Below are 22,317 nucleotides of genomic sequence, written 5' to 3'. Positions count from 1 at the left end.
AGATTAGCTAAGTTAGAGCAGAGACGAAGAGTAGACAACAGAGGAAGACAGACAAGAAGAAAGAGGAACCAAGAGTAAAAACAGTCCACGGACTGACACAGAGAAAAAGAACAGCAAACACTCAGCTGTCAAAAAACATGCCGTCGTAACATACTAAGGAAAGAAAGAACAGTGCTGGGTGGGCATCCAGTGTCCCCTATGGAATTAGAGAAAGGGATTTATCGGTAAGTACCAAAATCCTGTTTTCTCCTTCGTCCACTAGGGGACACTGGAGTTACACTGGGGACGTCCCAAAGCTACCCTCCCGAGTGTAGAGTGTTTAGCCACCTGCAAGACCATGCAACCAAACCCTGCATCAGTGGCCGCAAAGGTATCAAAAAGATAAACAGTACAAACATGTGTACAGTGGACCAAATGGCCGCACAGCTAAGCTGAGAAGCAGAAGCACCCCTGAATATGAGGGAAGAATGCAACCTCTCCCTCATATTCCCCCTGACTAAAGGCCCCCATACATCAGCAATCTGAAAACCACAATTAAACTATTTGAAGATTTATTGCCCGAATTTAGGATTTCCCAATCTAGCAGTCTGCGCCCATACATTACAGATCTTTTTCAGTGATTTGCAAATCGATTGCAGCAAACACAGATATGCCAATCTTGAAAGGCCCATCATTTTACTAGTAACGGTCTGCAAATCTGCTGATCATGCCCATACACTAGCAATCTACAGCCCCAATCGATCTGTGAAATCCAACATGTTGGACAATCTGATTTAACAATTCCAATCACTTTTTGGTTGCAATCTGCGATCTGTGAAGCCCATACATTGCAGATTTGTATACACAATCGACTGCAGAATTGCCACAATCGATTGCTGATGTATGGGGGCCTTGACTCACCTAACCAGGTTTTTATACCTTAAAGCCCACATACATCAGCAATAGATTGTGGCAATTCTGTAATTTGCAATCCGTGTTCTTGATGTCACATGCGACCGCGGGAGCGCACAAATCGGGCATACACACTGCACGATATGCCCTATTTGTCTTTACAATTTGGCCAAATCAGCCCGATATCGTTTAGGTGTGTACCCACCTTTAGTATCCAAACATTTACATTTTGGGTCTTAGCTGACCTTTAAGGAATCCAATGCTGGTTTTCTTGATTTGTATCAAACAGTTTATGCAGCTAAAGATATATTTATCTCTAAATCCATCTGCATATGCGTGGTTCTCTAAAATCATGTTTTAGATTTCATATCAGTGCATGTTACAAGGCATAGTCTGGCTGGCAAATATATACTTTTCAGTTACTGGGAATAGTTTAGAAAGAATTGCAGCCAATCTGAAAGATCAGTTTTCCCAATTTAACTGCTGCGCCAGACTGCCAACTGCTGTGAGCACACTGCAAAATAGTAATTAAAATGCTGTGGTTGGGTACAAAAGATATCATTATATTGTTATTGAGCAGAATGTTGCCCCAGAACAAGTTTAGAAGCATCAACCATTTACGTCATTCAATACGGCTGTGTGGTTTACATGACCGAAAAGATTTACCAGTTTGTGCATTGTGTAAATCAAATTACGACTAAAGGCAGACAAATGGTGTCCTGAATAAAACGTTAAGGAAAGAAAACAGTTGTATCAACTTGCTAATTGCTACCAATAGTTAATGAACCATGGGTAATGTTTTACTATTGCTATACATAGTGTTCCTGAAAAACAAAAACATTAAATTCCAACTAACATTTTTAAACTGCTGCCATTACCAACTTATTCAGATATGCATATCATTTTCCAGAGAGCTAGAGCTCCATATACTTCTTCTGCCAAATTGTGAGGCTAATTCAATTAGTAGCTTGGCTGTGATGTGCCGTTCTGGAACAGCATACCACACCTAGCAACTTGTTCCGTCTGCTTCCCTACAGGAGGTTTTGCAGGAAAACCTGCCATGTTCAGCCCACCATAATGGCCAAATATGTGCGCAGCCGATCATGGGATGATCAACGAAACATAAATAATTGAATCAGCCCCTTAACATGTAAAGAAGAATATAAACAATGGTGCAATTAGTGCATGTATATATGTAAATCTTGTAATAGATTGCAACAAAAATATATAATATATATTCAAATGAGAACTGTGTAAATGCAAGGGTAAAAATTATACAGTTTAATAGACAATGTAAAAACAGCAATATATAATATTGCACGTCATAAAAGCATGTCATATGCTAATAAGTGCCGATAAAACTTTTGTAAGTGGAAAATAGTCCACCAGGAGCAGATGTTAAAACATAGAGATCTCAGTCACTGATTCAGTAATATTGTAATAAGCCAGCAACATGCACACAGATAATTACCAGTACCACTCAGTTCATTTGTATAAAGTCTGCAACTTTATGCAAATGAAGCTACAAAGTTCTTCCCGTGTGCACATCCGTGCCTACAAATGTGCAATGACTGACGCCCACTGTCAGCGTCCGTAGACACTGAATAGAGGTTTTTGGTACCTACCGATAAATCAGTTTCTCCGATTCCACAGGCGGACACTGGAGATCAAGACATTGGGGTATAGACGGGTGGATGAGTGGAGCTGGCACTTTAAATTTAGAATTGTGAGTGACTCCTCCTCTCTACCCCCCAGAAGCCTAAGTTAGCGAAAATGAGCCTGAGAGGAGACGGAGAACAGAATCAGAAGACAGTAACTGAGGAGAAGGAATCAACATCAACAACGGCCAAACACACAAAAAAAAAAACAACACAACATAGTGCACACAACATATGTAAAATCAGAACACAATGGCCGGTAAAGCAGCATTGGGTGGGCATCCAGTGTCCCCTATGGAATCAAAGAAATGGATTTATCGGTAAGTACCAAAAACCTATTTTCTCCTTCATCCTTAAGGGAACACTGAAGATCAAGACACTGGGGACATCCCAAAGTGTTCCCCCAGGTGGGAGAGCCCTGAGGAACTTGTAAAACCCTGCGACCAAAACTATACTCTGAAGCCGCAAAGGTATGAAATCGGTACAACCGAACACGAGGACCACGTGGCGCATGGCATAACTGTAAGGCTGAGGCGCCACGACAGGCAGCCCAAGAAGCACACACCGAACAAGTGTAATGTGCAGAGATCAAAACAGGTGGAGGCTGAGCACTGGCAACATAGGCCTGTCGGATGGCGAGATGGATCCATTTGGTCAACGTCTGCTTAGAAGCAAACCAACTACGCAGAGCAGCATCTTAGAGGACAAACAAAGAATCTGACTTGCGTAATGTTGCTGTACAGGCCACATAAATCCGGAGAGCCGAACTACATCCAAAGAGTGTGAGGACTGGGGGCCCTCCGACAACACCGAAAACCACAATCGGTTGGTTGATGTGGAAGGCGGACACCACCTTAGGCAGGAAAATCTGCTTTGTACAGAGCTCCACATGATCATTATGAAAAATGAGATAAAGGAGGCCAAAAAAAGAGCTCCCTGCTCCGAAATCCGCCTTGCCGATGCCAAGGCCAACAGGATGACAGTCTTCCAAATGAGGAGTTTCAGGTCCACATCCTCCAATGGCTCAAACAGTGAAAACTGGAGGAACGTCAGAAACATGTTTAGGTACCATGGAGCTGTAGGCCAACCAAACGGAGGTGGGAGAACTCCCTGCAGAAAAGTCTGAATATCAGGGAACAGTGCAAAGCGGTGCTGAAAAAACACTGACAATGCCGACACCTGAACCTTCAGAGAACCCAGACCCCGTGATGGGACAAACGGAAGGCGGTGGTGGGAAGCCCCGTCCTTCACACCAGGCCACATAAGAACGCCAGATGTGATGATAGTGAGTTGACGTAACCGGTTTGCGAGCACGGAGCATGGTGGGAATCACCGAATCTGGAACACCTCTATGTCTTAAGATAGTGTCCTAAACAGCCATGCTGTTAAAAACAGCCACTGTAAGTCTTGGTATACGAATGGACCTTGTTGCTGAAGGTCCGGTCCAAGAGGCAATGGCCAGGGATCGTCGACGAGGAGCAGTTGGAGATCTGAGAACCAGGCCCTGCGTGGCCAGTTCGGAGCCACCGGGATGATCGTGGCCACTTCGCACTTGATATGCTTGAGGACTTGTGGGAGAAGGGGAAAGGAGGGAAGAGATACACTAGATCATACCTCCAAGGTACCGCCAGAGCGTCTATCACCTCGGCTTTCGGGTCCAGAGTTCTGGATCAGTAAGAGGCACCTAATGGTTGTGCCTGGAGGCCATGAGATCTATTTGCGGCCTGCCACACCTCCATACTAGCTGTTGAAAAATGTCCGGATGAAGGGCCCATTCTCCGGGATGAAGGTCCTGACGACTGACATAGTTGGCCTCCCAGTTTTCCACTCCTGGAATAAACACGTGGAGTTCTGCCCACCAAAGAATGTGACTCACCTCGCACATGGCCATGCGGCTGCACGTCCCTCCTTGGTGATTTATGTAAGCTACGGCTGTGGCATTGTCCGACTGAACTCGAACCGGCCAACTCTCGAGAAGGGAGACAGCCTCCAGAAGAGGGTTGAAAATTGCACGGAGTTCCAGCACTATGATTGGTAGCGTCGACTCCTGATGCGACCATCTTGGAAGTGGTTGTCCAGAACTGCCGCTCACCAACCTCCGAGACTGGCATTCGTTGTAAGGCCGATCCAATCCCAGATGCTGAACAGGTGACCTTCTCTGAGATGGTCAAGCTGAATCCACCAAAGAAGTGAGATGCGAGCCTGAGTCAACAGCCGTGTCAGGCGATGCATGTGAAGATGGGATCTGGACCATTGAGCCAGAAGTATCAACTGGAAGGGGCAAGAATGGTATCTGCTGAACTGGAGAGCATCGAAAGCTGCCACCATCTTCCTGAGGAGACGGATACATAAGTGAATAGAAACCAGTTTTGGTTTGAGGACCAGGTGAACAAGCTGGTGAATTGCCTGAGCCTTGTCTACTGGGAGGAAGACGCGATGAAGGCAGTGTCCAAAATCATCCCCAGAAACTGGAGGCGCTGATAGAAAGAGGCTGGATTTCTGAAAATTGACAATCCTGCCATGATGGATGAGAACCTGGTGCGTCAGAGCTACATGGTCTTTGAGAATCTGAGCCAATGAAGCCTGGAACAGGGATCAAAACCTCATAATCCATTAGTTTCTGGACTGCCAGCTGAAGCACCTTTTATCTCTGTTGGGAGACGGGGAGATCTATGGTAAAAAAGCGACATGGAGGGGAAGCTGCAAATTCTATCTTGGAGCCCAGAGACATCAGATTGCGGATTGAAACCGAACTGGTCTGAAACCAAGCATCTCGGAAACGCAAGAGGCGTGCCCCCACCTTGAAGTCTCAGAGGTGGGAATGGAGCCTGTCATGCAGTTTGCTTATCTGCAGGGACCGCCCACTTGTCCGCTATAAGTGGGCAGCGGCGGGGGGTTGCGAATGGGTGGAGGTGTGAGTGGTGCTGGCGATGGATGCAGGTGCGGGAGACTTGCCTACTTGTCCGGGTGGCCGAGAGTGCCACCCAACTTTCGGGAGCCTCCCGGCCATTCTGGGAGTGTAGGCAAGTATGCCCCAAACTCTGAAATTTAGGTACTGGGAAACCCATAGAGTCCAGCTCTTTGCACGTAATCTATAGGTTAGTGCACATAAACCCAGTGTTTCCCTCAATGGGAAAATTATGAATAATTTAATAGCTCCAGGCATGAAACCTGGAGCTTTATCTCGTGCCTAATTGAATTACTCACTTAATGTGGAGTACACGAAATTAACACCTTTTCATTATTTGTGTTCACCATCAGCATCTCTGATCACATCACATTACTACATCTGTACATAAGCTATGTCTATAGCTTACTCTCATGTTATTGATATGACTCCCATATTATTGATATGATCACGCGCTGGGATGTCAAATGCTGTAAACCCAAGATAAATAGACCTATTAATTTTTTTAAATGGCCATGTACTCCTAGCTATTGGTCCAGGAGTCAGTCAGTCATTTCAATGATGATGAGATAGTGAGAAGGGGAGGTAGGTTACAGCCAGGTCATAGTTCAGCCAATCAGTGAGTCCCGTCCCGTCCCCCCCCTGCCAACACCTGACTAGTGTCCAGTGATATAATAGCCCAGCTGTGCTTTTCCCACCGGCACCAATTGGGAGGAGACAGTGATGAACGTGGCAGAGTGGGCAGCAGACATAGAGGGGTAGACCAGCTGCGGTGGTGGTGATAATTGGTTAGCAGCAGCACTCAGCTCTGCTCTGCTGTGTGGCTGCGCCAGACATATTAATCACCGTCACGGGATGTGGTTAAGATGATGGCTGACGGGATGCTGGTATATCGACGTAGAAATCCCGACGGCCGCCAGGAAGCCAATGCCACGATCATGAAGGGATCAAGATACAGACATCGGCATCCCGAAGGTATATATATTCTAGCGTTAGCCCGGGGATGGGGGAGTTAGAATTAGGGACCTCCCAGGGTGGGTTAGGGGAGGGTTAGGCTGCGGGGAGGGGGGTTTAGGCACCAATGGGGGGGGGGGGGGTTAGGGTTAGGCACCACCAGGGGGAGGGTTAGACACCACTGGGGGAGGGTTAGCGTTAGGGGGGGAAGAGGGGGAGAGTTAGGGTACTTACCAGCCCGTCAGGATATTGAAGATCAGGATGCCGCTGTCGGTCTTCTGACCGCCAGCATCCTCCCGCCCAGTGGTATATCATACCGATTCCACAGTCACATTAGAGTATTTAGATATCTACCACTTCCAGTGGCAACTGTGGCACCAGCTTTAAACAACCATCAATAAAATTTGTGTAGCAGCAGACAGTGATAGTCATCAGCAGTGCTGCAGTGGCAGCCGCAGCCAGCATGGATGGTGCATGCAGGAAAGAATTTACAGTGAGTGGAGGTGAGGAGCCAGGGGAGGAGGGAGAGAGACTGAACTCTGACTCAGAGGGGGCTGTTCTGAGAGGGACAAGCAGCTGCAGCAGCACAGCCAGGGGACCTCCTGGACCAGCTCCAGCATCAGCAGTACCACTCCATCATCATCTGACCAGTGTGACCAGATTCAGAGCCAATGGTAGAATTACAGTTAGTGAGTGACTAAATTGATTTTCTGTATGTATCTACTAGAAGTCTTAGGAGAACACTGTGGAAAATTACGGCACAATTCTTTTATTTTTGCATATATTGAATAACAAATGGAACAACATCGCTAAAATTTGGGGTTTCGAGAATGTTGACACCTGATCAGAAGTGAATGAGGTTGACATGTTGCAAGTGTCTTTTGGCCACCTATCGTGCAAATCCAACTGGGTTTTTATTAAAGATTCTCGACAAGGAGACGTGGATTCACCATATCGATGCAGAGTCGAAAGACAGAGCATGCAATGAAAACACGCAACCTGACCTCCACCAAAGAAATTTAGTGTTCAGCCGCCGGCTGGCAAAATTATGGCCTTGTTTTTTTGGAATGCGGATGGAATTGTGTTCATTGATTATTTGGATTGTGGAGTAACTATAACTAGTGACTACTACACACAACGGATTCCAAAAGTTCATGAGGCAATCAAGAAGAAGGGGCAGAGAAAACAGTGACGTTGGGGCCAGTTCCACCAAGACAACACGCCAGTTCACAAGAGATGCTGCAGGGTTCAAATTGGTTGACCATCCCCGCTATTCACCTGACCTGGCCCCTAGTGACTTCTTGCTATTTCCAAAGCTCAAGGAACACATTTGTGGGAAGACTTTTTGCGTCTGATGACTTTGGGCCTCATTCAGCAAGGATCGCAGTTGCTAATAAGCACGCAATCGGGCGATTGTTGCATACTGTGCATGCATCGTGGTGCGCGTCCGTGAACCGGCCACTGCAATTGGGACTGCGATCGCAGCAGCTACGCAGACCCATCGCAGAGTGATTGACAGGAGGTGCCATTTGTGGAAGGTGACAGGGGGGTGCATTTCAATGCCGTTGCATGTGTGTGCATAAATAATCCACTGCAATACCATACGCAGCCTGAGGCCTCCTAGCATGCGCTGAAGTTTGCAATTCCTGAGGTCTGACCTGCCTTAACTGCGTATGAGTCTGATGTTACCAATTATTTTGCTATGTTGCTAAAATAAACTGCTGTAAGGGGAAGTGGGCGTCGTTATGTTAGGCTGCGATCGCAATGCGAATGCAATGATTTGCATATCACGATGATATTAACATCTGCGTTGCATGCGTATTAGCAGAATGGCGATCCTTGCTGAATCAGGCCCTATGTCATGACTGCTGTACAGGACTAGTGTGAAAACCAATCAACTGACTTTTTCCTGAACGGAATCAAGAGGTAGGAGCATCGATGGGAGAAGTATATTGAAGTAAATGGAGACTATGGGGGTCATTCAGACCCACTCGCAAGCGGCAGTACGCTCGCAAGTGGGTCGATGTTCCCCACTGCGCATGCGCACGACGGAGGGAGCTCCGTCGTGCGCATGTGCGAGACCCGGACTGCGACAGCCAAAATCACTCCAGGGCTTGTGGCTGGGAAACCCTACCGCAGGGTTTCCGTCGCAAGTCCGATGGTCGCGATGGTCAAAACCATCGCGACCATCTTTTTGGACGCTCGTATATGCTGTGGGTGGTCACCCACAGCTATACCAGCGTCCAGGAGGACGCTCCATTTTAATGGAGGGCCCTGATTCAGAGCGAGCGTTCTGGTCAGAGCGTCCGGCTCTGAATCAGGCCCTATGTCGAGAGATAAATGCTATTTGAACTTAAATTTCTCTGTTATTCATGCTCAGGACACAGACTTTTCGATCCACTCTCGTATAGTGTCCTCTCTATTGTAATTTTATAAGCACACTATGTGGGGTATTCAATATGAAACGTTAACTTCACTGTCGAAGTTAACGTTTCATATCGGAGTTTTTGCCTGCGTTAAAGTATCGGGCGCGCCCCCGCTTATCCAATATAAAATTAACGAAAACGGGAGCCTCCAAAGTTGGATTTGCGTAAAGTTACGAATTTTTCCTTAAAAAAATTGTAAGACCGCCCTAAAGTTGTAAAAACATGGGGGATCACTATGGGTACCCCCGTTTTAGCCTTTAAATGAAAGTTGGGGATTTAAATAGCCGCAGCAGGTGTTTTTTCCCGACATTGAAGAAGTGATGCAGAAGAGCACTTAGGTTTTTTTTTTTCGTTTTTTTAAGTGGTCCCATCAAATTTGGGGTACATGAAAATGGGTACTAGCATATTTTGATGTCCCTAAAGTAAGTTTTTAAAAATTCTGCATTTGTGCACCTGCTGCTATAAATCTATTCTAGAAAACATCTGCCGCATACTTGCAGAATAGCCCTAAACCTATTTCCCTATTGTTAATCATATTTTTCCCATTTTTTTTTGTCACCCCAATTTTTAAATACATTTTTTGGGGTGTCCCTATTTTTTTAATAACTTTTTTTGAGACAGTTCTTTTTTAAATGTCATTCCCAGGGGTGCAGGCTATTTTTTTTAAGCCTGCACCCCTAAACCCCAATTCTGCACTTTTTTTCGACACCTATTCTATGGTGAAAAGTTATCACCGTTTTTTATCAAAGACTTTTCAAAACTGCGATAAGTCTTTGAAATTGAATACGGTATAAAACTAAAACCTGCGATAATGACATCATAAGTGCGATATTAACGCAAAAACTATGTTATCGCTCCCATATTGAATACCCCTATATGTCTGTTTGTTCCAAGTTGGCACAAAAACAAGTGAACCGATGTTCATGCACTTCGTTTCATCTCGATCCGTCAAGTTAAAGCTGAGCAATAACAAAAACAAAATGCATTGACATCATGACTGCAAGAGATAGGTGTGGCACGATAAGGGGGGGGAGGGGGGGAAAGAGGTGCTTTGGGCACGCGTTCACTTGAATAGCATAGGGTACATAATAGTCTGTGCTCAGGGCACACAGTGACATTGGTGTGCGTGGTGAGTGAAAGTGCTGCAGGTCACGTGGGCTACTCCCGTGACAGGGCCCCTATGCAAAGCAATACAACTATAACACCTCAAATAAAGAAATTGTTGACAGAAGCAATTTCATCGTGGTTGAAGCCGTGGGCAACAGCTTGTCCTATAATAAATCCCTGACATAGGGCTTTGTCTATATAAATATTTAACTCAAATTATTGATATTACAATACAGTATCGTTTACCAACAGACTGACTGGCGCAGACTGCAGAGACAGACTATTGGAGTGCATCGTGGGCAAGGCACAGCAATTTTCGCAAAGTACATCATCAGCGACAAGCAGCTACCCATCACCATCTCACTGTTAATGTTGCATTGTAAACTTTATGACATTGTTCCAAAAGATAGGGCCTTTACCAGCATTCCAAGAGCATTCTGTTCAGTCTGTAAGGTCACAAAAAAAAAAAAAAAGATTGTTGTGGAAGATGATGAGTCCTTTGTGTCAGAGGATGTTGAAAATGTAAGCAATGATGAGGAATGTTCATCAAACACTACTCCCAGTCATACTAATGCCAGTAAAATAAAATAAAAAATTAATACTACAGCATTCAAAAGTTCAGTGATTCATGGTTAAGGGTTTAAGAACTACAAGATTTGTTGGTTAAAAAAACAAAACAAATTCTATTGCATACTTCAAAGCTCGTACAAGACCTTTAAAATCAATACAAGTGGCAAATCTGTCCTTATAAAAGATGCATGATCATATTAACAACATAGAAGCTATGTCCAGATGCCAATCTGCTCGTATAGACATAGTCCTTCAAATAGGACCTAGAGACAAAGAGGGAATGCTCTTAGAAGCCAACATTTGTAGTTTTATGGTGGAATAAGACTTGCTGATGGTAATGAGACTCGTAAAGTTTCTAAAGATTTTGCTCAAAAAAGGTCATAGAAGAGGTCAAGCTAGGAAAGCAGAAGGCAGCCAATGTTATACGGTATGGCCTGGCAAAGTACAGATGTGTGCTTGCTCATCTAGCCTCAATACGCCATGCAGCGTGACATGCTTGGCGAGTGAGCTGCAAGGTCCCGTGCAACTCTGCTAGCGTCTTTTTTTGACGAAAATGCATCTAGGACGCACCAGGAGACTGTGCTCATTAATTTGAGATGTGATGCAAAAAAAACACCCGGCGCTAGCAGAGCCTCGCGGGACCAGGTTCGCAGAGAATGGCTGTTTGGCGCGACTGCAGCAAAGACGAGTGAGGACACATCTGTAATACAGAGACATTCTGTGTGAAACTTTGACAGATCCGCTGCTTTCTGTTGTGATAGGTGAGTCAACTGATGCTTCTGACAAAGAGCAGCCCACAGTCTGTGTTTTGTTTTTTGTTCCAATCAGCTTGAATATTAAAGTGATGTGTTAGATCTTGTGAAAATTGCCAACTCTAGTGCAAAATCTGTATTTTTGGCATTAAAGAACAATTGCTTCATAGTGCATAAGCTACATAGAGAAAACGTCATTGGCTTCTAGCTACATATTTTGCAAATGAATTCCCTTGGGTGATTATGAGATGTGCACGTCACATGAGTCATAGTGCAGCCCCCAATGCTTGTAAAATGTCTTCCAAAGTCTCAAGGCCTATCAATTGTGTACATTAATGTGCTCTTGGATTGATCATACAGTACAATTTGATGTTTCAGGCACATGCATGGCAGTCAGTCTGTGTATGTGCATGACTGTGTACATGCAGGGATCCGGCCATGCCTGGAAGGCTTCGCTGAAGCCCGAAAAGTTTGTTGCCGGCAATAGAAACAATATTACTCTCTCCATCTAAAGATGGTGAGAGCGATGTAGTGACAAACAGCGGCCATCTTAGATTAACACTGTTTGTTGTATACTGAAAGGATAACATAACCAATTTAGCAAGTGCTAAAGGGGTTATCTATAGTTGTTAAATGGGGCCATTAGTATGTACCTGTACATTGTATGTAAATATTTTCGATGAGTCAACTCATGGTGGTTCTCAAACCCTGCCCTCCCTCAGGTACCTTAAGTTAATTGACCATGCTTGTGCTACTGTAAAGCTGGGTGCATACCATGTGATGGTGCGATGCGATGTAATGATACATTGCGCATGCCTTACATACTGCATGATCCACAGTACAACGGCACAGGGTATAGTTATATGCTGCATGTAACTCAGAGTTGCCTACCCTCCCGATTTTTGCGGGAGTCTCCCGAATACAGGTGGGAGCTCCCGCTACCCCGTAAAGTAGGTTGAATCCCCCGCATTCCCTCTGCCCTGTCTAAAAGTCCGGACAGCGCATGCGCGAATCCGGAGATAAAGGGGGCGGGGCCCGAAGCTTAAGACGCAGGGGCGCACTCACCGGGTGCAGGGAGGCAGGAGTGTGGCTGCTGTGAGGTCTCCTGGGCACGCCTTTCCCTGCTCACAGACTGCTGCTGGGAGAGACTGATGCTCCCAGCATTCCCTGGCCAGCCTGTGATGACAGAGCGGGGAGGAGCCGACGCCGGAGGACACTGAAAACAGAGGAGCTGCCTGAGCCTGAGACTGTGAGTGTAGAGCTCACTGCAGCTCCTGCCACATGTATAACTCGTGTCAGTGCCGTGGGGGAGGGAAGGAGGGAGATCTATTACTGTGTAATTGTATGTGTGTGTGTGTGTGTGTGTGTAGTAATGTGATGTATGTGTAGTATAGTAAGTGTGTGTGTAGTAATGTGATGTATGTGTGTGTGTAGTAATGTGATGTATGTGTGTGTGTAGTAATGTGATGTATGTGTGTGTAGTAATGTGATGTATGTGTGTGTGTAGTAATGTGATGTATGTGTGGGTGTAGTAATGTGATGTGTGTGTAGTAATGTGATGTATGTGTGTGTGTAGTACAGTATGTGTGGGTGTAGTAATGTGATGTGTGTGTGTGTGTGTGTGTAGTAATGTGATGTATGTGTGTAGTAATGTGATGTATGTGTGTGTAGTAATGTGATGTATGCGTGTGTGTGTAGTAATGTGATGTATGTATGTGTGTGTAGTAATGTGATGTATGTGTGTGTAGTAATGTGATGTATGTGTGTAGTAATGTGATGTATGTGTGTGTGTACTAATGTGATGTAATTGTGTGTGTGTGTGGAGGTGAAATCTTCATATGATGTGTGTGACTGACTGGGTGTCTGTGTGTGAGACACTGTGTGTGTGTGTGAATCTATTCATGGGATGTGCTGAGACTGTCTGTGTGTGACTGTGTATGAGACTGTGTGTGTGTGTGTGTGTGACTGTGTGTATGAATCTATTCATGTGATGTGTGTGAAACTGTCTGTGTGTGTGTGAATCTATTCATATAAATGAATGTGTGCGTCTGGGGGGGAAATCTATTAATGTCAATATGGCAGGGTAGAGATGTATTAATGTCAGTGGGGGAGCTAGGGCGTCAGCTTATAGGAATATATACGCCCATAGGTGGAGTTAGACACGCCCTTTGGGTGGAGCAGACCACGCCCCCACAAAGGCGCGTCGCATTCTGCAGCCATCTACAATCTCCCTCAAAGTCATTTTCAAAAGTAGGCAAGTATGATGTAACTACACCACATCTTTCACTGCATCTTCCCACCTGACGTACAGGACAGCAGATAAGACTATGTGATGAATGACCGCCGGGAACGAAAAATCTGGCGTACAAACTATACGAGGTGTAAGATATAGCGTTCTGATTCACGTCGGACCGATAGATCGCACAATACATTGTATATAGTGTATACTCAGCTTTGGAATTTTATTTTCAAGTACAGTACTTAGAAAGTAGTAAACTGTTATGCTATTGCAATTACTTTTACTAAGAACTGACATGTATCTTAAACAAACCGGTACCATAATCGTATTCAGTGTGTGACTCTTTACTGCCAGTGCCACAATATTCTTATGTGTTCTTGACTTGTTGTGTGTTATCCTCCAAGAGAATATGCATGTATAAATTATATTTGCATCTGCTCTGCAAGCCCATCAAACAATGAAAGTTAGTTGTACTAACATTTGTATTTGTTTTAATAAAATCACTTCATTCTGGGATTTTTCAAAATCACCTAATTTTGGGATTTCTCTAATACATTCTATATGGCCATTTAGAATGAGGGAGGGATGTGGAGAAGGGAATGAAGAGGGGAGGGGTAGAATAGTTGAACAGTGCAAACAACAGCAGGAATCTAGTCACTTTTTTTGCACACTGATCATTGCACAAACAAAAGGAAATCATGCAGGGACTGCATAAATATTGCAGAAACTGCAGTTTCTCCATAATTTTATTTAAGGCTTGATAAATAGCCCCCTCAGTGCCTTTACAGTTAGCAATGGTTTCCCAAACAATTAACTAGTAAAGATATCACCTTTATTCACAGTTTCGTTATCCATTTAAAAATATTTTTTTCCTGAGCCATAATACCCTTTATTTTATTTAAACTGCTAATAAAGAGAATGATAGTGGGAAAGTAAATGTATAGTTATAAACATACCCACCAGATGGAGCTATTTAGTCAAACAAAATGCATTCTTGCACATAACTATTTTTTTTTTTGGAAATAGTATCAAATCAGCAGCAACAATATTGTCCATTTACACATCACCAGATATGCACATCTAGCTGAGATAACCCACGTTGCCAGGTTTGAAGACTGGACCCTGAAGTACACTTGCAGTCTTCATTTTTTTTTACATTGTACTCACCTATAACCTAGATAACTGTGCAAATTAGGAGTAAATGACAGTGAAGGCAGCGTATTCTCATACTTTGGAATGGGGTATATCAGGAGCAGACTGACTTAGAGAACAGAAATCATCTTCCAAAATCACTTGAGTTTCAGAAATCACTGCGTCACGCCTCCAGCATGCATTGCTGATACGAGCTGCATCTAAAGATGCAGCATCGGATCTGCGATCCCTTTGGCCGGCTGAGTTACCATGGGGTCACGCAAGCCGGCCGCCACAGATGAGTAAAAGAGGCAAGAAAATCTCCGTCAGCCGACAGAGATCCTGGCCTCTTCACAAGCCCCCTTCCCTCAACACCTCCATATTGGGAAACAGGGGCCGTCACAGCCCCCTCCTTGGCCAGAATCGGCAGCAGACTGTCAATCACTGACAGGGTGCTGCCAGACTGCGTGCAGGATTGCAGACCCGCACAGTACCGATCAGGCGCATGCCAGATTCCCGATAATCCCTGTCACTGCGTCCACAGCTGAATCACCCCCTAAAATCACTCTACAGACCAACATTGAAGACCATGTCTAGCAGGGCTGCCATCAGGTGGGGAATGCCGGAACTGGAGTCCAGGACAGTAGAGGGCCCGTCCGCAGTGGTACTTTGTGGCTGAACTCAATCTCCCCTGCTGTTTGTAATCTCTGTATGCTAAAATTTGCCAGGATCAAAGATTGTGGATTGATTATGCTGTCTGCCACAGTCTGAATGTTTCGGGTGCGCCCCAGAACCTGTGTGATTTAAGAGTGACCCAGTTTTATGGAACCGTGTGACAGGGCGTGGTCTTGACGAAGTTCAAAGAGAAAAAGTATAAAAACAATAATTACTGCGCTTGGCGATATATAATTTGCATTTCAGTTTAAATAGATATTTTGGGTTTGCTCTCTATTCAGACACAGGAGGCTTGTTTATGAGTACACCAATAGATAGGTTTAATAAACATATGCATGTAAAAAAAAATATTTAAAATAAAATAATCAGTTATTTGATAACAGGATTTTGGTACTTACTGATAAATCCCTTTCCTCCAATTCCATAGGAGACACTGTAGGCTATAGACAGTGTGGTATAGACAGCGCTGAGTGGGAGCTTGGCACTTTATTTTAAGAAGTGTGACTAGCTCCTCCCCCTCTATACCACCCTACAAGCCCAGTCTTCGAAAACTGTGCCAGAGGGGAGTTGAGAAAAAACAAACGGAAGAAGAGGAGGCGAACAAGTACACAGAACATATGAAAAAGTGAAATAACAGAAACACAACCAGAGACATCAAACAGTTCTCTACCAGTCATAACATAAAATGACCCCAACCCTGGCAGGAAGGAACAGCGTAGGGTGGGCGTCCAGTGTCCCTTATGGAATCGGAGAAAAGGATTTATCGGTAAGTGTCAAAATCCTGTTTTCTCCTTCATCCACTAATTGACACTGGAGGCTAGAGACAGTGGGGATGTCCCAGAGCTCACATTACAGGCGGGAAAGCGCTGAGAACCCTGCAAAACAGACAGGCCATACTGCACTGCAGAGGCCGTAAACACGTCAAATTTATAAAAAAGAATAAAGATATGCCGGTCCAACTGTGTAACTCCATGGAAACCCCGCGAGCAGCCGCCCACGAGGAACCCACTGAGCGAGAGGAATGCTCTGTAATAAAAGGCGGAGGCTCCTTGGATGATGCCATATCCGCCTGTCTGAAGGTCAGACAACTCCCGCAGGCCAGCGACTGTTTGGAGGCTGGTAAGCCAGGATGAACAGTATCATACAAATCAAACAGTGTCTGATTTACGTATGGCTGCAGTCCTCTCCACATAAATACGAAGAGCCCTAACAACATCATAGGATCTTGGCGAAGGTGAATCTTGTGGAAGAACCAGTACCACAATAAGTTGGTTGATGTGGAATGCCAAAAATACCTTTGGAAGAAAGTCCATTATTGTACGGAGTACCGCTCTATCCTCGTGAAAAAACAAATATGGAGGACGACAGGATAGAGCTACTAGTTTCGACACCCTCCTGGCTAAGGCCAGTGCGAGAAGAAATTTTACCATCCACGAAAGATATTTTAGATCCACCGATTGCAAAGATTCGAACAGAGGAGACTGTAAGAAGGAAAGTACGAGATCCAAATCCCATGGAGCCGGAGGAACAAAGGGTGGTTGTAACCTAATCACACCTTGTAGAAAAATCTCTACCTCCTGCATCAAGGCCAACTTCTTCTGGAAGAAAACCGTCAGAGCTGAAATTTGAACTTTCAGAGAACCCAACCGCAGACCTGCTGAGAAACCTGCTTGCAAAAAAAGCAAAAATCTGGCTAGGTTGAATTCTGTAGAAGGAGCCCCTCTACGTTCACCCCCTGACACATAAACCTTCCAAATTCGGTGATAATGTTTAGAAGCAACTTCCTTCCGGGCTCTAAGCATAGTAAGAATTACCCTGGATGGGATCCCTGTACTTCTCAAGATGGCCCTTTCAACAGCCACGCCGTCAAGCATAGTCGCTTTAAGTCTGGATAGACTAAAGCACTCTGTAGTAAGAGATCTTCTCTCAGAGGAAATGGCCACGGATCGTCGACCAGCAGAAGTTGAAGGATGAAAAACAAAGCTCTGCGAGGCCATTCCGGAGCTACCAATAGAACCTTGGCCTTCTCCCTTTTGAGGTGTTGTAGAATGCAAGGGAGAAATGGAAACAGAGGAAACAGACAAATTGGAAGTGCCACGGTGTTGACAATGCGTCTACTGCCACTGCTTCCGGGTCTCTCGTCCTAGAGCAGTAGAGAGGCAGTTGATGATTTTGTCTGGATGCCATGAGGGCGACCTGTGGAAGACCCCACCATTGGACCAGCTGTTGAAAAACCTGCGGATGTAGTGCCCAGTTCTCTGCTGGCTGAGGTAGTCTGCTTCCCAATTTGCTACACCTGGAATGAAGATTGCGGAGATTGCCATTGCGAACTTTTCCGCCCAGGTTATAATCCGGCTTACTTATTTTAAAGCCGCCCGACATCTGGTGCCGCCTTGGTTAATGTACGCCACTGTCGTGGCATTGTCCGACTGTACCCTGCCTGCTCGGCCCCGCAACAGGTGATCTGCTGTCTGAATAGCGTAGAACACTGCCTGCAATTCCAATATGTTTATCAGCAGACACAGTGATATCCAACGGCCTTGGAAGTGATGTTCCTGAATCACCACTTCACATCCTCTCAGACTCGCGTCTGTGGTGAAAAAGAGTCCCATACCACACTCGGAATCTCTTTCCCTCCAGTAGGAGTATCGAGTTCAACCACCAGAGAAGGGGTATCCATGTTCTGGGATTTAACCTTATACGTTGGTGAAGGAAAAGATGGGATCCTGTCCACTGAGAGAGGAGGTTTAGCTGAAATGTCCTGGAGTGAAATCGTCTGTAAGGAAAAGGCCTCTAATACCTTGACCATCTACCCCAGGAGTTGAATGCAAACATGAACCAATACCAGACACTGGCGAAGGACCGTCCTCACCATCTCCTGAAAGGAAGTTGCTTTTTCCTGATGAAGGAACTTTCTTTGACATAAGGTTTCCATGAGCATACCCAGAAACTATAGCCTCTGCGTCAGCTGCCGATTGAGCCTTGGGAAATTTCAGAATCCACTCATGAGTCACTGTGATATTCTGCAGTAATTGTTCCCTGGAATGGGACTTCAGCAGAAGATCGTCCAGGTAAGGGATAATAGTGATCCCCTGTTTCCGAAGGAGAGACCTAATCACAGCCATGACCTATGTGAATAATGTGGGGACTGATGATAGGCCGAAGGGTAAGCCCTGACTCTGGAAATGAGAGTTCCAAAATCCGAATCTCAGAAACGCCTGTTGAGGCGACTAGATAGGGATGTGAAGAAAGTTGTCCTTGATATCCAGAGATATCGTGAAATCGCCGTCCTTTAGTCCTGCAATCCCCAACTGAAGGGCCTCTATCTTGAACTTGAAAATCCTTAGAAATAGATTGAGATTCTTCAAGTTCAGAGTAGGTCTGCCATCAGACTTCTGAACCACGAAGAGACTGGAGTAAACAAAAACTTTGTCCGGTCTGATGTCCTGGAACCTGGACCACCACTCTCTTGGATAGAAGCTAGTGTATAGTTTGCTGTAAAAACAATACTCTTGTCGTTGGAAATTGGCAAACCTGTGTTAAAAAAAAAAAAACAAGGTAGAGGAGACTAAAAAGTCAAGCTTTTATCCCCGAGTGATGAGATCCCGGACCCAAGCGTCCGTACAAGATTCCATCCATACTACTCTGAGGTCCTGAAGACTCGCTCCCACTCTGGGGACCCCCAGATGAGAGTAAAGCCCATCATGCACTAGGCTTGGTAGTGGACTTTACCTTATGTTGAGTAAATGTTGTTGTGACTCTGCCTCCGTAACCACGGGAAGTTGATGGTTCCGTAAACAACCCCAAGCACTAAAGGACCGAAACGAGGGTCCTGAGTAATAACTTCTAGGGGTAAGAGCCGCAGATAGAATATAAAAGGATTTACCTCCAGTAGCTTGAGAAATCTTTACCTAGATCTACTGCAAGTAATACACTATCCGCGAATAGAAGCGTTTTCACAGCTTTCTTCGATTCTGCATCCGCCTTCAGCAGATTAAAATGACAGGACGCAGTAGCACACCTGCAGCTGTACAAATGGACTTGAGTATACTTGAAACTCCTGTCCGATTTCTTTAAAAGACATGGCCCTAGGAACTGGTAGTGTCGACTTCTTAAACAGCCGCAAAACTGATGGATCTACTGCCGTGGAATTCTCACAAGATTAACTGCAATGCATGAAAAAGATAATAACCGCTTGGACATCTGAAACTTGTTTATCCGGATGTACCCAAGTTGACATCAGAACATAATCAAGCTTTACTGAAACTGGAAATACAAAAGCTTGTCTTTTATATCTTTACAAAGAAATATTGTGGAGCAGGACTAGAGTCTTCCTCCTGGCGGATTGCAGAAAGTAAAACCTCTATCCCATTTGACACTGTTTAGTGGTACGGGAAAGAGCCATGGTTTTGAAATCCCAAGGATTTAGCTAATGGACCTCCCCCAAGCATTTAGATCCCCTGACCTGGAAGCCCCCCCCAATCTAGCTCAGCAGAGAAAAGCCATTGCGTAAGCCACAGCGTTCCATGCGCCAAAATCACCTCCTGTAGGTGATAAGGCAAAAGTAATTGGAATTTTATAAACAAAACAAGTAAAATTCCTTGCTCCAAACTGATTCAGATAACGGACTATCCTCCTGAAGCAAAAACAAGTCCACATATGAACCAATCCAAATAGATTAGACAGAATCCAATTTCATACTTACACGGTGGTTCTCAATAGGATGATATATGAAATATAAACAGATAAATGTTGTATAAGTCCTGATATCCAGATTGTGATAATATAATTAAAATATGTAAAGTGGATAGGTAAGTATCTCCAATAAACCAGTATGCAAGAAAAGGTGCTTACATACAGTCTGGTGCATAAATATTGGGACATTGACAGAATTTTCATATTTTGGCCTCAATTCACCACCACAATGGCTTTGAAATGAAACAAACAAGATGTGATTTAACTGCAGACTTTCAGATTTAATTTGAGGGTAATTGCATCCAAATCAGGTGAACAGTGCAGGAATTACAACGGTTTCTATATGTGCCTCCCACTTTTTAAAGGGCCAAAAGTAATGGGACAAACTAAACAATCCTAAATCTAACTTTCACTTTTTAATACTTTGTTGCAAATCCTTTGCAGGCAATTACAGCCTGAAGTCTGGAATGCATAGACATCACCAGACGCTGGGTTTCATCCCTGGTGATGCTCTGCCAGGCCTCTACTGCAAATGTCTTCAGTTCCTGCTTGTTCTTGGGGCATTTTCCCTTCAGTTTTGTCTTCATCAAGTGAAATGCATGCTCAATCGGATTCAGGTCAGGGGATTGACTTGGCCATTGCATAACATTCCACTTCTTAGCCTTAACAAACTCTTTAGTTACTTTTGCAGTATGCTTCGGGGCATTGTCCATCTGCACTGTGAAGCGCTGTCCAATGAGTTCTGAAGCATTTGACTGAATATGAGCATATAATATTGCCCAAAACACTTCAGAATTCATTCTGCTGCTTTTGTCAGCAGTCACATCATCAATAATTACAAGGGAACCAGTTCCATTGGCAGCCATACATGCCCACGCCATGACACTACCACCACCATGCTTCACTGATGAGGTGGTATGTTTTAGATCATGAGCAGTTCCTTTCCTTCTCCATACTCTTCTCTTCCCATCACTCTGGTACAATTTGATCTTTGGCCCTCATTCAGAGCCGTACGCTCTGAGCAGAGCGCACGCTCTGAATGAGGGCCGCCCTCCATAATTATGGAGCGTCCTCCGGGACGCTCGTATAGCTGTGGGTCACCACCCACAGCCTATACGAGCGTGCAGTTTGATGGCCGCGATGGCCGTGACCATCGCGACCATCGAAACTGCGAGCCGGAGCCTGCGGTTGAGGTTTTCAACCGCAAGGCCCGGAGTGATTTTGGCTCTATCAGAGCCAAAATCACTCCCACTGACATCACTAGTGATGTCAGTGGGCCGACTTCTGACGGTAGGCGTTCCCTTGGGAACGCCCCCGTCAGGTAGGCACGCCCCCGGCACGCCCACCAAAGGGGGCGTGCTGTCAATCAACATCGACAGCACGCCCCCTTTGATCAGACACAACGAGCGAAGGAAAGTCCTTCGCTCGTCGCGTCTGGCGCATGCGCACGACGGAGCTCCCGCCGTTGTGCGCATGCGCAGTGCACAACATCGACCCACTTGCGAGCGGACAGCCGCTCGCGAGTGGGTCTGAATCAGGGCCTTTGTCTCATCTGTCCATAGGATGTTGTTCCAGAACTGTAATGGCTTTTTTAGATGTTGTTTGGCAAACTGTAATCTGGTCTTCCTGTTTTTGTGGCTCACCAATGATTTACATCTTGTGGTGAACCCTCTATATTCACTCTTGTGAAGTCTTCTCTTGATTGTTGACTTTGACACATATACACCTACCTCCTGGAGAGTGTTCTTGATTTGGCCAACTGTTGTGAAGGGGTTTTTCTTCACCAGGGAAATAATTCTTCTGTCATCCACCACAGTTTTTTTCCGTGGTCTTCCGGGTCTTTTGGTGTTGCTGAGCTCTCCGATGCATTCTTTCTTTTTAAGAATGTTCCAAACAGTTGATATGGCCACACCTAATGTTTTTGCTATCTCTCTGATGGGTTTTGATTTTTCAGTCTAATGATGGCTTGCTTCACTGATAGTGACAGCTCTTTGGATCTCATATTTAGAGTCGACAGCAACTGATTCCAAATGCAAATGTCACACCTAGAATCAACTCCAGGCCTTTTACCTGCTTAATTGATAATGAAATAACGAGGGAATAGCCCACACCTGTCCATGAAATAGCTTTTGAGTTGATAGTCCCATTACTTTTGGCCCCATAAAAAGTGGGAGGCACATATAGAAACCGTTGTAATTCCTACACCGTTCACCTGATTTGGATGTAATTACTCTCAAATTAAATCTGAAAGTCTGCAGTTAAAGCACATCTTGTTTGTTTCATTTCAAAGCCATTGTGGTGGCAAATAGAG

General features: G+C 44.9%; 1 protein-coding gene across 1 annotated transcript in view; it reads right to left on the bottom strand.

The window, feature by feature from the left end:
* GALK2 (galactokinase 2) overlaps positions 1–22,317 on the bottom strand; it is a 245,251-nt gene that overhangs the window by 215,082 nt on the left and 7,852 nt on the right. The gene's annotated exons all lie outside the window — the stretch shown is intronic.

This window comes from Taudactylus pleione, unplaced genomic scaffold (assembly GCF_031769625.1).
Source record: "Taudactylus pleione unplaced genomic scaffold, aTauple2 ptg000129l, whole genome shotgun sequence".
In the NCBI taxonomy this organism is placed as follows: domain Eukaryota; kingdom Metazoa; phylum Chordata; class Amphibia; order Anura; family Myobatrachidae; genus Taudactylus; species Taudactylus pleione.
The sequence above is the reverse complement of the archived record's forward strand: the minus strand, read 5'-3'. Positions and strand labels throughout refer to the sequence as shown.